This window comes from Pan paniscus, chromosome 5 (assembly GCF_029289425.2).
Source record: "Pan paniscus chromosome 5, NHGRI_mPanPan1-v2.0_pri, whole genome shotgun sequence".
Lineage (NCBI taxonomy): Eukaryota > Metazoa > Chordata > Mammalia > Primates > Hominidae > Pan > Pan paniscus.
Window position 1 is genome coordinate 150,257,824 of NC_073254.2, and position 19,275 is coordinate 150,277,098.

General features: G+C 37.4%; 1 protein-coding gene across 1 annotated transcript in view; it reads right to left on the reverse strand.

The window, feature by feature from the left end:
- Positions 1-19,275, reverse strand: part of SAMD3 (sterile alpha motif domain containing 3) — a 192,182-nt gene that overhangs the window by 110,807 nt on the left and 62,100 nt on the right. The gene's annotated exons all lie outside the window — the stretch shown is intronic.

A 19,275-nucleotide genomic window follows, 5' to 3' on the forward strand; every position in this document is an offset into this window, starting at 1 on the left:
TGTGAAGAGTTTGAAGCCAGCCTGATTTTTTCCTCCTTATACATAACTGGATAGTTTTGCTTTGTTTCCCAGATGATTCTTCATTACTCAACTCTGATGCTTTAATAGACTATATTTTGGTTTCTATCGTTTTGGGTCAATTTTTCCTGGTGTAAAGTGGGCACTTTTGATATTATTGTATTTTTGTTTAGAAAATGTTCTTGCATTATAGCTTTTTAAAGATATATTTTAAATTATAAGTTGACAAATTATAGTTGTATATATTAATGGGATACAAAGTGATGTTTTGATTTATGAATACAATGTGAAATAATGAAATAAAGCTAGTTAACATGTTCATCTCCTCAGATACTTAACATTTTTTGTGATGAGAAATCTAAGTGATTTTGAAATGTACACTACATTATTATTTATTAAGTACCCAGGTTGTGCAATATATCACAAAGTAAAAACAACAACAAAAATTAACTTGTTCCTTCTGTTTAATCGAGGCTTCATACCCTTAGACCATCACTTTCCCATTCCTCATACTCTCCAGTCTCTGGTATCCACCATTCTACTCTCTCTACTTTTTAAAATTTGATTGTTTTAGATTCCACATATAAGTGAGAACACATGGCATTTGTGTCTTTGTGCCTGGCTTATTTCACTTAGCATAATAATGTTCTTCAATTTCATCCATTTTGTCATAAATGACTAAATTTATTTCTTTTTTAAAAAATTTTAATTTTATTTTTTAAAAAACGCCAATCTTGATTAGCTGTTTACATTTCCAATAATCAGACAAGGTTCAAGCGATACTTGTACCTCAGCCTCCCGAATAGCTGGGACTACAGGCGTGTGTCACCATGCCTGGCTAATTTTTGTATTTTTAGTAGAGATGGGGTTTCACCATACTGGCCAGGCTGGTCTCAAACTCCTGACCTCAGATGATCCACCGACCTTGGCCTCCCAAAGTGCTGGATTACAGGTGTGAGCCACTGCGCCTGGCCTGAGACGTATTTCTTCTATATCTAATTTTTTCCATGCTGTTATCATTAAAGGATGTTGAAGTTTGTCAAATGCTTTTCCTGCATCTAATAAGATGATTATGTGTTTTTAGTTCTTTATTTTGTTATGTGGTGAATCACATTTATTTAACTTGTACATATTGAAACATCTTTGCCTCCCAAAGATAAATCCCACTTGGTCATGGTAAATGATTCTTTTAGTGTGTTGAATTCAGTTTACCAGAGTTTTGTTGAGGGTTTTTGTGTTTAAGGTCATCAAGGATATTGGCCTGTAGTTTTCTTTTCTTGTGATATCTTTGTCTGGCTTTGGAATCAAGGTAATTGTGGCCTCATAAAAGGAGTGTCCAAGTATTCCCTCCTCTTTGACTTTTTGGGAAATTTTTGAAGAATTGGTATTAGTTCTTCTTTAAATGTTTGGTAGAATTGGCTTTTAAATTTTCTGGAGGTATACAGTTGTTTATTTTATATCTTTCTTCTTTTTTCATGTAAATAATCATTGCTTAAAACTTTCCTCTTCAAACTGTGTTTGTGGCATTTCATAAGTTTTGGTATGTTGTGTTTCCATGTTTGTCTCAAGATATTGTTGCAATTTCTCTTTTAATTTCTTCATTGACCTATTTGTTGTTCAGGAGAATGTTGTTTACTTTCCAAGTATTTGTAAACTTTCCACAATTCCTCTTGTTATTGACTTCTAGTTTCATACAATTGTGATCAGAAAATGGTACTTTATATGATTTCAGTTTTCTTAACTTTGGTAAGAGTTGTCTTGTGGTCTAAGATATGATCTATCATGAAGAATGTTCTGTGTGTGCTCAAAAAGAACCCATATTCTGTTGCTGTTGGATGTAATGTTCTGCAACATCAGTTAGGTCCATTTGATCTAAAGCATTGTTTGAGTCCAGTGTTTCCTTATTAATTTTCTATCTGGATGATCTGCTCATTGTTGATAATAGGGTATTGAAGCCCCCTACTATTATTGTATGCAATCTATCTCTCTTTTCAGATCCTTTAACATTTGCTTTATATATTTAGGTGTTCAAATATTGGGTGCATAAATATTTACAATTGTTACATCCTCTTGATGAATTGATCCCTTTTCTACAGTTTTAAATTTAAAGTATATTTTATCTAAGAATAGCTATCCTTGTTCTCTTTTGAATCCTTTGTGTGAAATATCTTTTTCCTTACTTTTGGTTTTATTACATATTCTATTTTTTTAAATATTCTTTTTGATAGATAGACACAAAATCTCACTACATGGTACAGGCTTGTCTTGAACTCCTGAACTCAAGCGATCCCCCCACCTCAGCCTCCCAAAGTGCTGGGATTACAGGTGTGAGCCACCACACCTGACCCCAGTCTATATTATTAAAAGTAAAGTTAGTCTTATGTCGGCAACATATAGTTGGGTCTTGCCTTTTTTTTTAAACCATTCAGTCATTTTATGTCTCTTTATTAGATAACTTAATCCATTTACATTCAAAGTAATTATTGATAAGCAAAAACTTACTAACACCATTACATTATTTGTTTTCTGGTTGTTTTGTAGGTATTTTGCTTCTTTTTTTCTTGGTTGCTGTTTTCCTTTGTGGTTTGATGGTTTTTTGGTAGTAGCATACTTTGACATTTTTCTATTTTTGTTTTGTTTATCTAGTATAGACTTTTGCCATTTTGAAATCATGAGAACAAGCAAAAGCACCAAATAGATAAAGATGCACACTGGAAAGATAGAAAGCGTTTTGACTCTTGATTTCATTGATGAGCTGCTTAATTAATTATGGAACTCCAGGCTTCTTGTATTTTAGCATAAGTTAGACATGAGATCTTCATATCAGATTCTCTTCTGCAACTAGGACTTTTATAACATAGAATGATTTGCTATTTTACCTAGTTATATGCCCTTTCTATTGGAATCTGAGACGACCACATGTAATTGTACTCCAAGGAGCTTTCAAGACCAATGACCACTGTGCACTAAATCTTGACTATTTTCTGCCATGTAAAAATAAAATACTTTTTAAAATTCATAACCATTATCATTCTTTGTAGAATATTTCCTTGACTGCTATGATTCTTCTTGGAAGCAATTTTTTTTCTTTTGCTCAGAGGTCTCTCTAATTTGTATTGCTGCATGTCATTCCACTTTTTAGCTAGGAAAGTCTTTGTCCTCTTACTTGTCTGTTTATGACTACATGCTTTGTCAATATGCAGTCCTCTCCCAATGCTCATGGAAACAGATGTTGTTGCCTAAGCTCTTTCTCCAATAAAAGAAATGAAACAGAATTGACATAAAAAATAAAACATTTTCTGGTTTCAAACTTATTTTAAACATCAAACCCAGATGTTCCAGCTTAACCAGATACCATTAAATGGATGAGTTTAATTTTCTATCACTTTGTGAGACATTTTATTCAGTTTTCTAAAATGGCATGAAATAAGGGTTATTTTACAAGTAACCCCAAATCACTATTTAGCTATCTCAGATTCTTTTGGAAATAGTTGCTGTGTAAGTAACTCTCTAAAAATATTTTCTGTGTCCTTGCTAACTGAATTGTGTCCCCAACTCCAAATTAATATGTAGAGGCCTTAACCCCCAATGTGACTATATCTGGAGAAGAGTTCTTTAAGAGACAATTAAGCCTTAGTAAAGACTAAGGTTGGGGTCCTAATCTGATAAGACTGTTGCCTTATCATAAGGGAAAGATCTCTCTCTGTCTCTCTCTCTCTCTCTCCTTATAAGGACAGAGGAATAAGGGAGCCATCTGCAAGACAGAAAGAGAGCCCTCATCAGAAACTGAATTGGCCAGCACCTTGATCTTGGACTTCCCAGCCTTCAGAGTTGTGAGAAAATAAAATTCTGTTTTTAAGTTACCCAGCCTTATATTTTGTTATGGCAGACCAAAAAGACTAAGACAGTCCTGGTGTACAAGTCTTTTAGTCTCATGACTGCATTGACCTGATTTAAGGCATTTTAGTAATAACAGAGAAATTGGTTTCATATAGTAGTTGTCATTCATTTCATTTATTTTTAAAATTAGAAGAATAATTTCACTCCTGACAGTATAAGAAAACCCATAAGTCAGGGACCTTTAATTCCCTATCCCTCAATTACTATTCCGAATACATCTCAATGCCAACTCTCCTCTCTAGATCAAACTTTCTGGTACTTATTCATATCTAATTTACTCAAAATGTTATAGAAATATTGTTTTAATTTTTAGAAAAATCTTATTGACTTAAGCAATTTTTAATTGAAATTATAATGGACACACAGCAAAATGTACAAATTTTAAGTGTACAACTTGATGAATTTAATATAAATATATACACCCAGCAAATAAACAATAAGATGAGGTTATAGAACATTTCTAACTATCTAGGAAATTCCTTTCTGCCCTTTCCTGCTGGTACTCTGAAGGTAAACACTATTCTGTCTTGTATTTCCATAGATTAGTTTTGTCTCTTCTTAAGGCAAAAATGGAATTATACAATCCATGCACTTATATCTGTGACATCTGTTATTGCTTGTAGCAACATATGTTTCTGTTTGTTCATGTTCATACAATACATGTTATTGTACATCATATTGGAGTAGTTTTTTCTTTTTAATTATTGTGAGTGTTCCATGGAATAAATATATAACTATTTATTTTTTCATTCTGCTAAAAATGGACATGTTTTGTCTATTATCAATAAGCTGTTTTGAACATTCTTGTATGTACCTTTTGATCTATTATGTTTGATATAAATATAGTCATGCCAGCTTTCATATTCTTATTGTTTTAATGGCATATTGTTTTCTCTCCTTTTACATTCTACCTATCTTGCCCTGAATATTTAAAGTTGGTTTCTTGTAGACAGCACATGGTAGCTCTTGCTTTTTAATCCAGCCTGAGAATCTCTGTCTTTTAATTGAAGTGTCTAGTCTATTTACATTTATGTAATTATTGATAGGGATGATTTAAATCTGCCATTTGCTAATTGTTGTCCATTTGTCCCTTCTGTTCTTTGTGTATTTCCAGTCTTATTTTGGGTTTATCAACTAGCTAAAATTAACATTATTGAGGTAAAATCGGCCACACATATTTAAAGTGCACAATTTGATAAGTTTTGACATGTGAATAGTCCTGTGAAATTATCACAACAATCAAGATAATGAACCTAACTATCACACACAAAAGAGTCTTTATGCTCCTTCATAATCCTTCTATTTGGACCCTTCTCACCTCCTTATCACCCAGCAACCACTCATCTACTTTCTTTCACTGTAGATTAGCTTTCATTTTTTAGAATTTCTATATAAATATACTTTTAGAATTTTATTTTGGGAAGGTTTTTTTAAATTAGAGATTGTTGTGGTTATATCCTATAGATTTGATGTTACCTTTTGATTATCATTTAGTTCAAATTTCTTTAAAATTTGGGGCAATTTGGGAGATTTTAGTGATTTTAGCAAGTAGATTTTTAATAGTACTGAATAAGAGTAAACAGGAACTGAGGAAGTGGGAACAATTAGTGAGATCTACCATTTTATGACTTTTACAGTGGAAACAAAGGAAAGATATGGAGAAGTAAGTTAGAGGAGAAATAGAGAGGAGGTGAGCTGGCCCAGCCCATACAGGTTGGTTATAGGTTCATGATGAGAGAGGATTAAGGAGAAATCTCAGTCTTAGGTTACTTTCCCAAAGGTTTTCTATTCAGCCAGTAATAGCAGAGCAAAGAAACCCTTAAGTTTTAGTCTGTTTTATGCTGCTATAAAGGAATATTGAGGCTCAGTAATTTATTTTTTTAAAAAGGTTTATTTGGCTTATGATTCTGATGGTTAGAAAGTTCAAAATTGGGCATCTGCATCTGGTGAGAGGGCCTGAGGCTCCTTCCACTCACTGTAGAGGGCAAAGGGGAGCTGATGTGTGCAGTGATCACATGGTGAGAGAGAAAGCAAGAGCGTGGAGCCCTTTTTAACAATCAGTTCTCTTGGGAATGAATGCAGTGAGAACTCACTCACCTGAGTGAGGATACTAATTTTTCATGAGTGAACAGCCTCCATGATCCAAACATCTCCCATTAGGCCCCATCTTCAACATTGGGAATAAAATTTCAGCATGAGGTTTGGAAGGGACAAACATCCAAACCATAGAAACATATAAATGATCAAAAGATACAGTGAATAGAAACAGGCCCTTTACCATTGTCTCAGTACCTGATTTAGAGGAAAAGGCCTGCCAGGTCAGAGGAGCACAAAACCTGGACTCAATGTATTTTGTTTAACAAAACTTTTTATTTTGAGATAACTGTGCACTCATGTGCAAAGTTATAGGAAATAACACAGAGAGAGCCTGCCTATCCTTTACCTAGATTCCTCTAGTGATAACATCTCACAAAACTTTAGTACAATGCTAAAAACAAGATATTGACATTAACTTAATCCACTGAAATTGTTCAATTTTTTTTTTGTTTTACTTGTGCTCATTTGTGTGCTGCATTTAGTTCTCTGCAATTTTATCACATGTTTCAGGTATCTACCACAGTCAAGATAAGAACAAGTACATCATCACAAGGATTCTTCAGTTTTTTGTCCATTTTCTAATTAGTCTTTTGAACTATTGAGTTCTTAGAGTCCTTTCTATATCACAGATACAGTCACATACTGCATAATAATGTTTTGTTCAACAATGGACTACATATAGTGAGAGAATAGAGACAGAACCTCTCATATTGTTTTATACTCAGAAAAGGAAAGAGAAGTGAAACTAAAGGCAGGTAGCCCGGTGCCTAGGAACCAGACCCAAAACCAAGGAACGAGACCTGAAACCAGGCCTGGGCCTGCCTGACCTAAGCCTCGTGGTTAAAATTCAACCCCAGACCTAGCAACTGATGTTATCTATAGATTCCAGACATTGTATAGAAAGACATTGTGAAACTTCCTGGTCTGTCCTGTTTCACTCTGACCACCAGTGCATGCAGCCCCTGTCGCATACCTCTTGCTTGCTCAATTGATCACGACCCTCTCTCACGGGCCCCCATAGAGTTGTGAGCCCTTAAAAGGGACAGGAATTGCTCACTTGGGGAGCTTGGCTCTTGAGACAGGAGTCTTGCTGATGCTCCTGGCTGAATAAACCCCTTCCTTCTTTAACTCAGTGTCTGAGGAGTTTTGTCTGCAGCTGGCCCTGCTACATTTCTTGGTTCCCTGACCAGGAAGCAAGGTGATTGGCGGATGGTCGAGGCAGCTCCTTAGGTGACTTAAGCCTGCCCTGTGGAACATCCCTGCAGGGGACTTCAACCAGCCCAAGCCATGCGGATCCTGAGAGCACTCCCGGGTAGGCATTTGCCCCAGTGAGACGCCTCACCAGAGCAGTGTGTGGCAGCTCCCCATGGAGGATCAACGCAGTGGCTGAACACCGGGAAGGAACTGGTACTTGGAGTCCGGACATCTGAAACTTGGTAAGACTAGTCTTTGGAACTTGCCTACTCTGTTTGAGTGGAAGCATGGCCTGAGGACCCACGGTGTGCCTTTATCGGCACTTTGGTTTGGTTTTGGTTTTAGTTTTGACTTGGTTTGAATTGCTTGACAGGACCGGTCTTGGGAACTTGCCCACTCCATTTGAGTGGAAGTGTGGCCTGATCACCCACGGCGTGCCTTTATCAGCACTTTGGTTTTGGTTTTGGTTTTGACTTGGTTTGAATTGCTTGACAGGACCGGTCTTGGGAACTTGCCTACTCCATTTGAGTGGAAGCGTGGCCTGATCACCCACGGCATGCCTTTATCGGCACTTTTTGGTTTTGGTTTTGACTTGGTTTGAATTGCTTGACAGGACCGGTCTTGGGAACTTGCCTACTCCATTTGAGTGGAAGCGTGGCCTGATCACCCACGGCGTGCCTTTATCGGCACTTTGGTTTTGGTTTTGACTTGGTTTGAATTGCTTGACAGGACGGTCTTGGGAACTTGCCTACTCCATTTGAGTGGAAGCATGGCCTGATCACCCACGGTGTGCCTGTACCAGCACTTTGGTTTTTGTTTTTGACTTGACTTGGATTGCTTGATACTTTGGTTTTGATTTCTGGATACTCTGATTTTGGTTTTGATTTTGATTTGGTGTAAACTGCAAAAGTGTATGTGTGCCCTTTTTACCCATTCTTTGTTTTGTGGTGTGTGTGTGGTGTGCGCGTGGTGTTTTGTCTCGAAGAAGCATGGGTCAGGCACAAATAAGCCCACCCTACTAGGAACTATGTTGAAAAATTTCAAAAAAGGATTTAAAGGAGACTATGGAGTACTATGACACCAGGAAAACTTAAAACTTTGTGTAAAATAGACCAGCCAGCATTAGAGGTGGGTTGGCCATCAGAAGGAAGCCTGGACAGGTCCCTTGTTTCAAAGGTATGGCACAAGGTAACCCTGTAAATCCCGGGCACCCAGACCAGTTCCCGTACATAGACACTTGGTTACAGCTGGTTTTAGATCTCTCCACAGTGGTTCAAAGAACTGCATTATAAGCCAGGCAGAGAGAGACAGAGAGGAGAGAGAGGCAGAGAAAGAGAGGAAGAGACAGAGCCAAAAGGAAAGTCAAAGAGAGAAAGACAAAGTCAAAGAGAGATATATACAAGTAGTTAAGAAAAAAAAAAAACGGTGTACCCTATTCCTTTAAAAGCCAAGGTAAATTTAAAACCTGTAATTGATAATTGAAGGTATTCTCCGTAAGCCTATAACACTCCAATACCACTTTGTTGTCAGTGTAAACAAGGGCATATCTCGAAAACACTGAGGCCTTCCTATCAAAAATCCTTGACCCAGTAACCTGTGGATGGCCCAAATGCATTCAATTTGTAGTGGCAACTGCTTTGCTAACAGAAAAAAAGTAAAAAAAAAAAAACTTTTAGAGGAAACCTCATTGTGAGCACACCTCACTAGTTCAGTTCAGAACTATCCTAAATCAAAAAGGCAAAAAAGTAGCTTACTAACTCAAAAATCTTAAAATATGGGGCTATTCTGTTAGAAAAAAAAAAAAAAAAGGAAATTCCCTTAACCCAGCAGGTTTCCTAACAAGGGATTTAAATCTTAATTACCATACAAAGGTCCGACCAGACCTAAGAGGAACTCCCTTCAGGACAGGATGATGGATGGTTCCTCCCGGGTAATTGAAAAAAAAAAAGGTTATAAAAGGAAATTCATGCAAGAAATGTTGTATAATTTAAAAGTAATTAGGCCTCCTAAATGTAAAACTATTAAAGAAACAGTTTATGTGCAAGGTATATAAAGAAATTAAAATATACTTCTAGTAGTAAGAATTATAAGGAGCCATAAGAATGTAAAGTTTTACCTGCATTAAAAGGTTATAAATATGTATATTTTGTTTTAAAGGTTTAATCAAGTTTTAAAATGTTAATTGAAAAAAAATTCTGTGTGTAGACATTGGCCAAAGTTAAAGAGGTATCATCCAGTTTTTCTGTAAACTGGACAATAAAATAAAAGCATAACAGGTTTTCCTTAAAACACAAACCTGCTCTTTAGCAAAAATTATAAAAGGTTAAAAAGAATCTATAAAATCTTACCTTATAGTCAAATATTAAAAATTGGATAAATATGTCTACAAGGCTTTATTAAAATTAGGTTTAACATTAATAACACACTAATATAAATGTAAAATTTAACTTATCTGGTATAAAAATCATACAGGAAGCATTGTTAAATGTAAAATGGTATTTGGCTTTCTTTGGTTTAAAACCTAATAAAAATAGGTGCTAAAGGAAATTTCTCAGTAAAAAAGCACTAACGACTATAAAGTCCACTGCCAAGGTCCCCACATTTAAAACAAAAGATCAATTTCTTAAAAATTATATACTTTGTTTATCTTCCACTTTCCTTTCCCTCAAAAACTAAAAGTCTTTTAGCACTTGTACCACCCCTAGAATTTCCGATAAACCAGAGCCAGCCTGAAGATCACGTTCTCGTCAAAAGGTGGAAAGAAGAAAAACTCGAGCCAGCCTCGGAAGGACCCTACCTTGTGCTGCTAACCACCAAGAATGCTGTTCATACAGCAAAAAAGGATAGACTCATCATGCCCGACTCAAGAAAGCGCCACCCCCTCCAGAGTCGTGGGCCATAGTCCCAGGGGAAAACCCTACCAAACTAAAGCTAAGAAAAATTTAACTCGTTTCATCTACGCTATTACTCTTTCTTCTTTCCTCTTTCTATTGCTGACCATCTAGTTATTAACATAACCAAGTCAATTTCGCCTCAAACTATTGCATCTAATGCTTGCCTTGTGGAGACTTGCCAAGTCAAAGACAGCTTTCTACTTCAGAAAAGTACTTCTGTTCCTCCTGACTCTCCTTAGACTGGGCATTAGTAAACTAGGACCATTTAATCCAGGGAGATTTCGATAAAGACCCCAGTGCCAACCAGGAGTCTTGCCCCCTGATGTAGAGCTTTCATGCTATACTTGGTCCAACATTCTGTGGACCACTAAAGAGCAAGGATGGACTGCCCCAACCAGTTTTAGTAATTTCCTAAAATCATACTTTCATTTTACTAGAGGATCATGGAAGTTAAAGACTTACAACAAACTTTAGCAATTAAGACAGGATACCAAGATGCAAATGCCTGGTTAAAATGGATCAAATATTCCATCTGCACGTTAAACAAAAGCAATTGTTATGCTTGTGCACATGGCAGGCCAGAGGCCCAGATTGTCCCCCTCCCACTAAGGTGGTCCTCCAGTCGACCAGGCATAGGCTGCATGGTAGCTCTTTTCCCGTATTCTACAGCCTGGAGTAATAAGTCATGCCAAGCTCTCTGTGCTCTATCCCGAAGTCCGGCACCCTGCGGTTCAGCCCCCAAGGGCCATCCAGCTTCCATCTCCCAACACTAAGTTCACTTCATGTCTCTCATGACAGGGAGGAAACAGCATTCCTTGGAGACCTGAAGGGATGTGATGAGTTTAAGAATTTTCAAGAGCTTATCAATCAGTCAGCCCTTGTTCATCCCTGAGTGGATGTGTGGTGGTATTGTGGTGGACCTTTACTGGGCACTCTGCCAAATAACTAGAGTGGCACTTGTGCTTTAGTCCATTTGGCTGTCCCTTTTACCCTGGCATTTCATCAACCAGAGGTAGAAAAAATAAGACATCATAAAGCGGGAGAAGCCCCTTATGGGTCTTTCAACTCTCACATCTATTTAGATGCAATTGGAGCCCTGCAAGGAATACCAGATCAATTTAAAGCTTGAAATCAAATAGCTACAGGATTTAAGTCAATATTTTAGTGGGTGACAGTTAGTAAAAATGTAGATTAGATAAACTACATCTATTACAACCAACAGCAACAAGCTTTTCATGAGTTAAAAGAAAATCTCATGTCGGCCTCAGTCCTGGGGCTACCTGACCTGACAAAACCCTTTACACCCTATGTGTCAGAAAAAAAAAAATGGCAGTTGGAGTTTTAACCCAGACTGTATGGCCCTGGCAAAGGCCAGTGGCCTATCTCTCAAAACAACTAGATGGGGTTTCCAAAGGCTGGCCCCCATGTCTAAGGGCCCTGGCAGCAATGGCCTTGTTAGCACAAGAAGCAGATAAGCTAACTCTTAGGCAAAACCTAAACATAAAGTTTAGGTTTTTAGCATAACCCTCATGCTGTGGTGACTTTAATAAATACCAAAGGACATCATTAGCTAATGAATGCTAGACTAACTAGATATCAAAGCTTGATCTATGAAAATCCCCACATAACCATTGAAGTTTACAACACCCTAAACCCGCCACCTTGCTCCCGGTATCAGAGAGCCCAGTTGAACATAACTGTGTAGAGGTATTGGACTCAGTTTATTCTAGTGGGCCCAACCTCCAAACCATCCTTAAACAGCAGTAGACTGAGAGCTGTACGTGGATGGGAGCAGCTTCGCCAACCCCTGCAAAGTGGCTCTGAAGAAGATAACAAGCCCTGCTTCAGTCACACCTGGAAGCTGACTGGTCCATGCACGGCCGAAGCATGAGGAAACTCATCACGGGACTCATTTTCCTTAAAAACTGGACTTGTACAGTAAGGACTTCAACTGACCTTCCTCAGACTGAGGGCTGTTCCCAGTGTATACATCAAGTCACTGAGGTAGGACAAAAAGTTGCTACGGTCCTATTATTTTACAGTTATTATAAGTGTACTGGAACCCTAAAAAGAACTTGTTTGTATAATGTTACTCTATACAAGGTACGTAGCCCAGGAAATGACCAACCTAATGTGTGTTATGACCCATCTGAGCCTCCCATGACCACAGTTTTTAAAATAAGATTAAGAACTGAAGACTGGTGGGGGCTCATAAACGATATGAGTAAAGTGTTAGCCAAAACAGAAAAAAAAGAGGTGCCCAAACGAGTCACCTTGAAATTTGATGCCTGTGCTGTCATTAATAGTAATAAGTTAGAAATAGGATGTGGTTCTCTTAATTCAGAAAGAGGCTATATGGCAGAAAATAAGTACGTTTATCATAAATTAAGACTGTGTAAAAATAAATGTGGATACTGGTCTCATGTCATTTAGGCTACTTGGATTAAAAAAATGAAAAAATCGTGTCCACCTTCAGCAAGGGAAAAGTGGCCCTTCCTGTACCAGTGGTCAGTGTAACCCCTTAGAACTAGTAATAACCAACCCCCTTAATCCTCGCTAGAAAAAAGGGGAACGTGTAACCCTAGAAACTGATGGAGCTGAAATGGATCTTCAAGTAAATATCGTGGTTTGAGGAAAAGTTTATAAACGCTCTCCTGAGCCATTATTTCAAACCTTCTATGATGAACTGAATGTGCCAGTACCAGAAATTCCAGGAAAAACAAGAAATTTGTTTTTGCAATTAGCTAAGCATGTAGCCCAGTCTCTCAATGTCACTTCATGTTATGTATGTGGAGGAACTGTAATAGGAGATCAATGGCCATAGGAAGCCCAAGAATTTGTACCTATAGACCCAGTTCCTGATGAATTCCTGGCTCAAAAAAAATCACCCTGATAGCTTGTAGGTCCTAAAAGCCTCAATCATTAGACAATACTGTATAGCAAGAGTAGGGAAGGACTTCACCCTTCCTGTAGGAAGACTCAGCTGCCTTAGGCAAAAACTGTACAATAGTATTACAAAAACAGCCACCTAGTGGAGTTCAAACCATACTAAAAAAAAATCCATTTAGTAAATTCCCAAAGTTGCAAACCATGTAGATCCTCCCAGAGTCCCACCGGGACTGGACAGCCCCCACTGGATTATACGGGATATGTAGGCATAGACCTTATGCCAAATTACCTGACCAGTAGGCAGGTAGTTGTGTTATTGGAATTATTAAACCATCTTTCTTACTACTGCTCGTAAAAACAGGCGAACTCCTAGGCTTCCCTGCCTATGCTTCTCGCGAAAAGCGAAGCATAGCCATAGGTGATTGGAAAGATGATGAATGGCCTCCTGAGAGAATTATACGATATTATAGGCCTGCCACTTGGGCACAAGATGGCTCATGAGGATACCGGACCCCCATTTACATGCTCAACCAAATCATATTGTTGCAAGCTGTTTTAGAAATCATCACTAATAAAACTGGTCAAGCCTTGACTATTCTAGCCCGGCGAGAAACTCAGACGAGGAATGCTATCTATCAAAATAGACTAGCTCTCGACTACTTGCTAGTGGCTGAAGGAGGGGTTTGTGGAAAATTTAACCTTACTAATTGCTGTCTACACATAGATGATCGGGGCAAGTAGTTAAAGACATAGTTAAAGATATAACAAAACTGGCACATGTGCCCGTGCAAGTGTGGCATGGATTTGATCCTGGGGCCATGTTTGGAAATTGGTTCCCAGCACCAGGAGGATTTAAAATCCTTATAATAGGACTTATAATAGTAATAGGAACCTGCTTACTGCTCCCTTGTTTGCTACCCATACTTCTTCAAATGATAAAAAGCTTCATCGCTACCTTAGTTCACCAAAATGCTTCAGCACAAGTGTACCACATGAATCATTATCAATCTATTGCACAGGAAGACATAAGTAGTGAAAATAAGAGTGAGAACTGCCACTAATAAAAAGTGAGAGTCTCAAAGTGGGGAAATGAGAGAAGAGAGACAGACCCTCTCATACTGTTTTATATTGTTTTATACTCAGAAAAGGAAAGAGAAGCAAAACTGAAGGCAGGTAGCCCAGCACCTAGGAACCAGACCCGAAACCAAGGAACCAGACCTAAAACCAGGCCTGGGCCTGCCTGACCTAAGCCTGGTAGTTAAAATTTGACCCCTGACCTAGAAAGTGATGTTATCTACAGATTCCAGACATTGTATAGAAAGACATTGTGAAACTTCCTGGTCTGTTCTGTTTCACTCTGACCACCAGTGCATGCAGCCCCTGTCACTTATGCCCTGCTTGCTCAATCGATCACGACCCTCTCACACGGAGCCCCATAGAGTTGTGAACGAGCTCGGCTCTTGAGACAGGAGTCTTGCCGATGCTCCCGGCCGAATAAACCCCTTCCTTCTTTAACTCCATGTCTGAGGAGTTTTGTCTGTGGCTCATCCTGCTACAAAAGCATGGTGGTCCCATTAAATTACAATGAAGCAGAAAAATTCCTATCATGTAGTGACATTGTAACCATCATAATTTCATAGCACAATGCATAACTCACGTTTGTGGTGATGCTGGTGTAAACAAACCTATTATGCTTTCAGTCCTGTGAAGACATTGATGATCCCAGCCCTGTGGAAGCCTTGGCTGCTGTGTGTGTTTGTGTCTTAGTTTTTAACAGAAAGTAAAATATAAAAATAAAAAAATTTTAAAAATCGAAAAAAGTTTACAGACTAAGGATACAAGAAAGAAAATATTTTTATACAGCTATACAATGTGTTTATATTTTAATCTAAGTGTTACTACAAAGGAGTACAAAAATTTTGAAACATGAGAGAACCTATAAGGTAAAAAAGTTATAGTAAGCTAAAGTTAATATATTGTTGAAGAAAGAAATGCTTTTAAAAATAATTTTAGTGTAGCCTAAGTGTACAGGTTTATAAAATTTACAATAGTGTACAATAATGCCCTAGGCCTTCATATTCACTCACCACTCACTCACCCACTCATACAGAACAACTTCTAGCCTTGCAAGCACCAGTTAGGGTAAGTGTCCTCTATAGATGTACCACTTTTTGATGTTTATACCATATTTTTACCATACTTTTTCTGTTTAGATACATACTTACCATTGTGTTACAATTGCTGATAATATTCAGTATAGTAACGTGTTGTAAAGGTTTGTAGCCTAACAGCAATAGGCTATCCCATATAGCCTAGGTGTGTAGTAGGCTATACCATCTAGGCTTGTGTAAGTGCACTCTATGATGTTCACACAATGACAAAACCACCTAAAAACACATTTCTCAGAACGTATCTCTGCCATTAAATGATGCATGGCTGTACTATTCCTTTGTCAGATATGTGATTTTCCCAATATTTCTACTACACTGTAACTTGCCTTTTTATCCTCTTAATAAGATATTTTGCTCAGCAAAAGTTTTAAATTTACATGAGGTTCCATTTATCATTTTTTTCCCTTTATGGATTATGCTTTTGATGTCAGGTCTGAGGATTATTTGCCTAGCCCTAGGTCCCGAAGTTTTACTCCTTTTCTTATTCTTAAATTCTTATACTCTTACCTTTAATTCCGTGATCCATTATCGAATTAATTTTTGTATAAGGTGTGAAGTTTAGGTTGAGGTTCTTTTATTTTTTTGCCTATATACGTTCAATTGCTCCAGCACCATTTGTTGCAAAGGCTTTCCTTTCTCCATTGAATAACGCTTTGCTTTTTGTCAAAAATCATTGGGTATATTCATGGGCATATTTCTAGGTTCTCTATTCTTTTTGAAATGTTTGGTAGAATAATCAAGTGAAACCATTTGGGGCTGGATATTCTTTTTTAGAGGGTTTTAAAAATATGACTTCAATTTCTTTCATGGTTATGGGACTACTCAGATTATCTATTTCATCTTGGTTTTATTTCAGTAGTTTGTGATTTTTGAGAATTTAGTCAATTTCTTTCAAGTTGTTGAATTTATGAACATAAAGTTGTTTGTAGTATTTTCTTACTATCCCTTTAATGGCTAAAGGATTGGTAGTAATATCCCTGGTTTCCATTCTGATATTGGTAATATGTGTCTTCTCTCTTTTTCTTTTTGTCAGTCTTCCTAGAGGTTTATCAATTTTATTGATTTTTTCAAAGAAACAGCACTTTTTTTTCATTGACTTTCTCTATTGTGTCCTTTTCATTTTAAATGATTTCTGTTCTTAACACTATTATATCCTTCCTTCTGCTTGCTTTGGGTTTATTTTACTCCTCTTTTTCTACTTTATTCAGGTAGCAACACTTACTGTTTATCTGAGGTCTTTCCTCAGTCTAAGAACTTAGTGGTACAGGCTTCCTTACCAGGGTTGCTTTAGCAGTATGTCACATATTTTCTAATTTCTATTGTCATTCCTTCTTTGATCCACGGACTATTTGGAAGTGTGTTGCTTAATTATCAAACAACTAACATTTTCTAGTTCTCTTTCTGTTATTGGTTTTCATTTTAATTTCATTGTGGTCAGAATGCAAACTCTGCATGATTTCAACCCTCCACAATCATAATTATAGAATTTTTAAGGCTGTGGAAATTCTTTTTTGAGACAGAGTGTGACAGTGTGTCACTCTGTTGCCCAGGCTGGAGTGCAGTGACATGATCTCAGCTCACTGAAACTTCTGCCTCCCAGGTTCAAGTGATTTTTGTGCCTCAGCCTCCAGAGTAGCTGGGACTACAGGTGTGTGCCACCAGGCTCTGGCTAACTTTTGTATTTTTAGTAGAGATGGGGTTTCACCATGTTGGCCAGGCTGGTCTCAAACTCCTGGCCTCAAGAGATTTGCCCGCCTCAGCCTCCCAAAGTGCTGGGATTACGGGCTTGCGCCCCTGCGTCAGGCCAGGATGTCTTAGTAGTCCACATGAAACTATGACTCAAACATGTAGGTTAGCTCCATATCTTGTGATGTTTTCTAGGACGTCATTGGCCTGAAGCAATCTTCTCTTTCTGTTTCAGCTTCAGCACCCTTTCCTGGGACTTTAGGTAAAAGGGTTAAACAAGCAATAATTTGCCTAAGTAGTTAAACCTAAACCAAAATTTCTCACTTACAAATATAAACCATGCATAGTCTAAACATCACTTTTTCAGAAATTAACCTCCCCAGAATATTTTCATGTGGCCCGCATATGGTCTTACAGATACGTGAACACATAGTTCTATTTTATTGATTTTGATAGCTCTAAAATATCCCATTGTATGAATAAATAATTTGTTTAGCCAGTCTTTTACTCATGGATTTTAAGATAATATTAGGGTATTTTTTGTTGTTATAAATAATACTGCAGGAAACACTTACATACATATTTCTTAAAGTATCTGTATGAATATATCTGTGGAAAATTCTTAAAAGTGAAATTCCTAGTTCAAAGGATGTGCACATTTTAAATATTGGCAGATACTGCCAAATTGCCTTCAAAAGAATTTGTACCCAATCTTGGTTTTTTGTTTTTTTTTTCTTTTTCCTTAGGGTCTCACTCTGTTGCTCAGGCTGAAGTGCACTGTGGCGCCATCTCGGTTCACTGCAACCTCCACCTCCTGGGCTCAAGCAATTCTCCTGCCTTCGCCTCTCAAGTAGCTGGGACTACAGGAGCACCACACCATACTTGGCTAGTTTTTGGATTTTTTGTAGAGACAGGGTTTCGCCATGTTGCCCAGGTTGGTCTGGAACTCCTAAGCTCAAGCAATCCACCTGCCTCAGCCTCCCAAAGTGCTGGGAGTGCAAGCATGAGCCACTGCACAAACCTCTTGTCAGCAATCTATAAGAATTTCTGTTTCCCCTCAACTTCCCTATCCCTGTGTACTATCAAGCTATTTGATGCTTACAAATTTGATTGGGTTAAAATGTTTTCTCATTGTGATTTTTATTAGCGTTTTTAAGATTGTGAATGAGCATCTTTTCTTACCTTTTTAAGATTTTCTTATGTTTATTTCCTTTGTCCATAGTCTATCCAGTGTTTTTTAAATTGTTGATTTGTAAATACTCTTTATATATTTAGAAAATAATATTTTGTTGGTCATATGTGTTGCAAATATGGTTTCACAGTTTTTGTTATTTGCGTTTGACTTTCTTGTTTTCTTTCTCCCTCAGCAGATTTTACATAGGCAAATATATCCATTGTATTAGTCTGTTTTCACTCTGCTAATAAAGACATATCGAGACTGGGTTATTAATAAAGGAAAGAGGTTTAATGGACTCACAGTTCCACATGGCTGAGGAGGCCTCATATTCGTGGCAGAAGATGAAGGAAGAGCTAACGAACATCTTACGTGGTGGCAGGCAAGAGCGTGTGCAGGAGAACTCTCATTTATAAAACCATCAGATCTCATGAGACTTATTCACTATCATGAGAACAGCATGGGAAAGACCCGTCCCCATGATTCAATTACCTCCCACTGGGTCCCTCCCATGACATGTGGGGATTATTACAATTCAAGGTAAGATTTGGGTGGGGACACAGCAAAACCATCATCATCATCCATCTTTTAATTTGCAGTTTATTGAGTTTTATGTTTGGCCTTAAAAGGTCTTATCTTTTCCAAGATTATAAATAATACTCTTATATTGTTACGTTTAAAGTTTTGATTCCCTTGTAAGTTATTTTTGTGAAAAGAGTAAAGGAAACATCCAGTTATATTTATTTTTCAAATGGCTGACCATTATCCCATCTCCATTATTTAATAATCCCTTTTTCTCTGTTTTGAAATGCTATCTTTACTGACATGTATTCCTGTATAAGGGTTTGTCAGTCTTTATTAGATGAATTGAATTCAAGCATGGCTAAAATCAATTACTTTTTCATGGTTGTCTTAGGACCTGGGATCAGATTGGGACAGTCAGTATCTAACTTATTTATCTATTTATTATTTTAAATTATTTCACATCTAAGTCTTTACAGTGTTCTAAACAGCCACCTCCCCCAAAATAGGTCCAATACTTCTGATGTATATAAACAATGAGGAAATAACTAGAGAGCCAGGAATACATTCCCTTAAAATACCAGGAGGATTAATTGGCTAGTGATGAGATAATAAATCTCCAACTGATAATTAAATATTATTGTTCTTTGTGGAAATATGAAGTAATTGCATGCAAGGTGGGATTAGTTTTTATTGCTTTAGTTGGTGTACAACATTGAATCTCAACTTT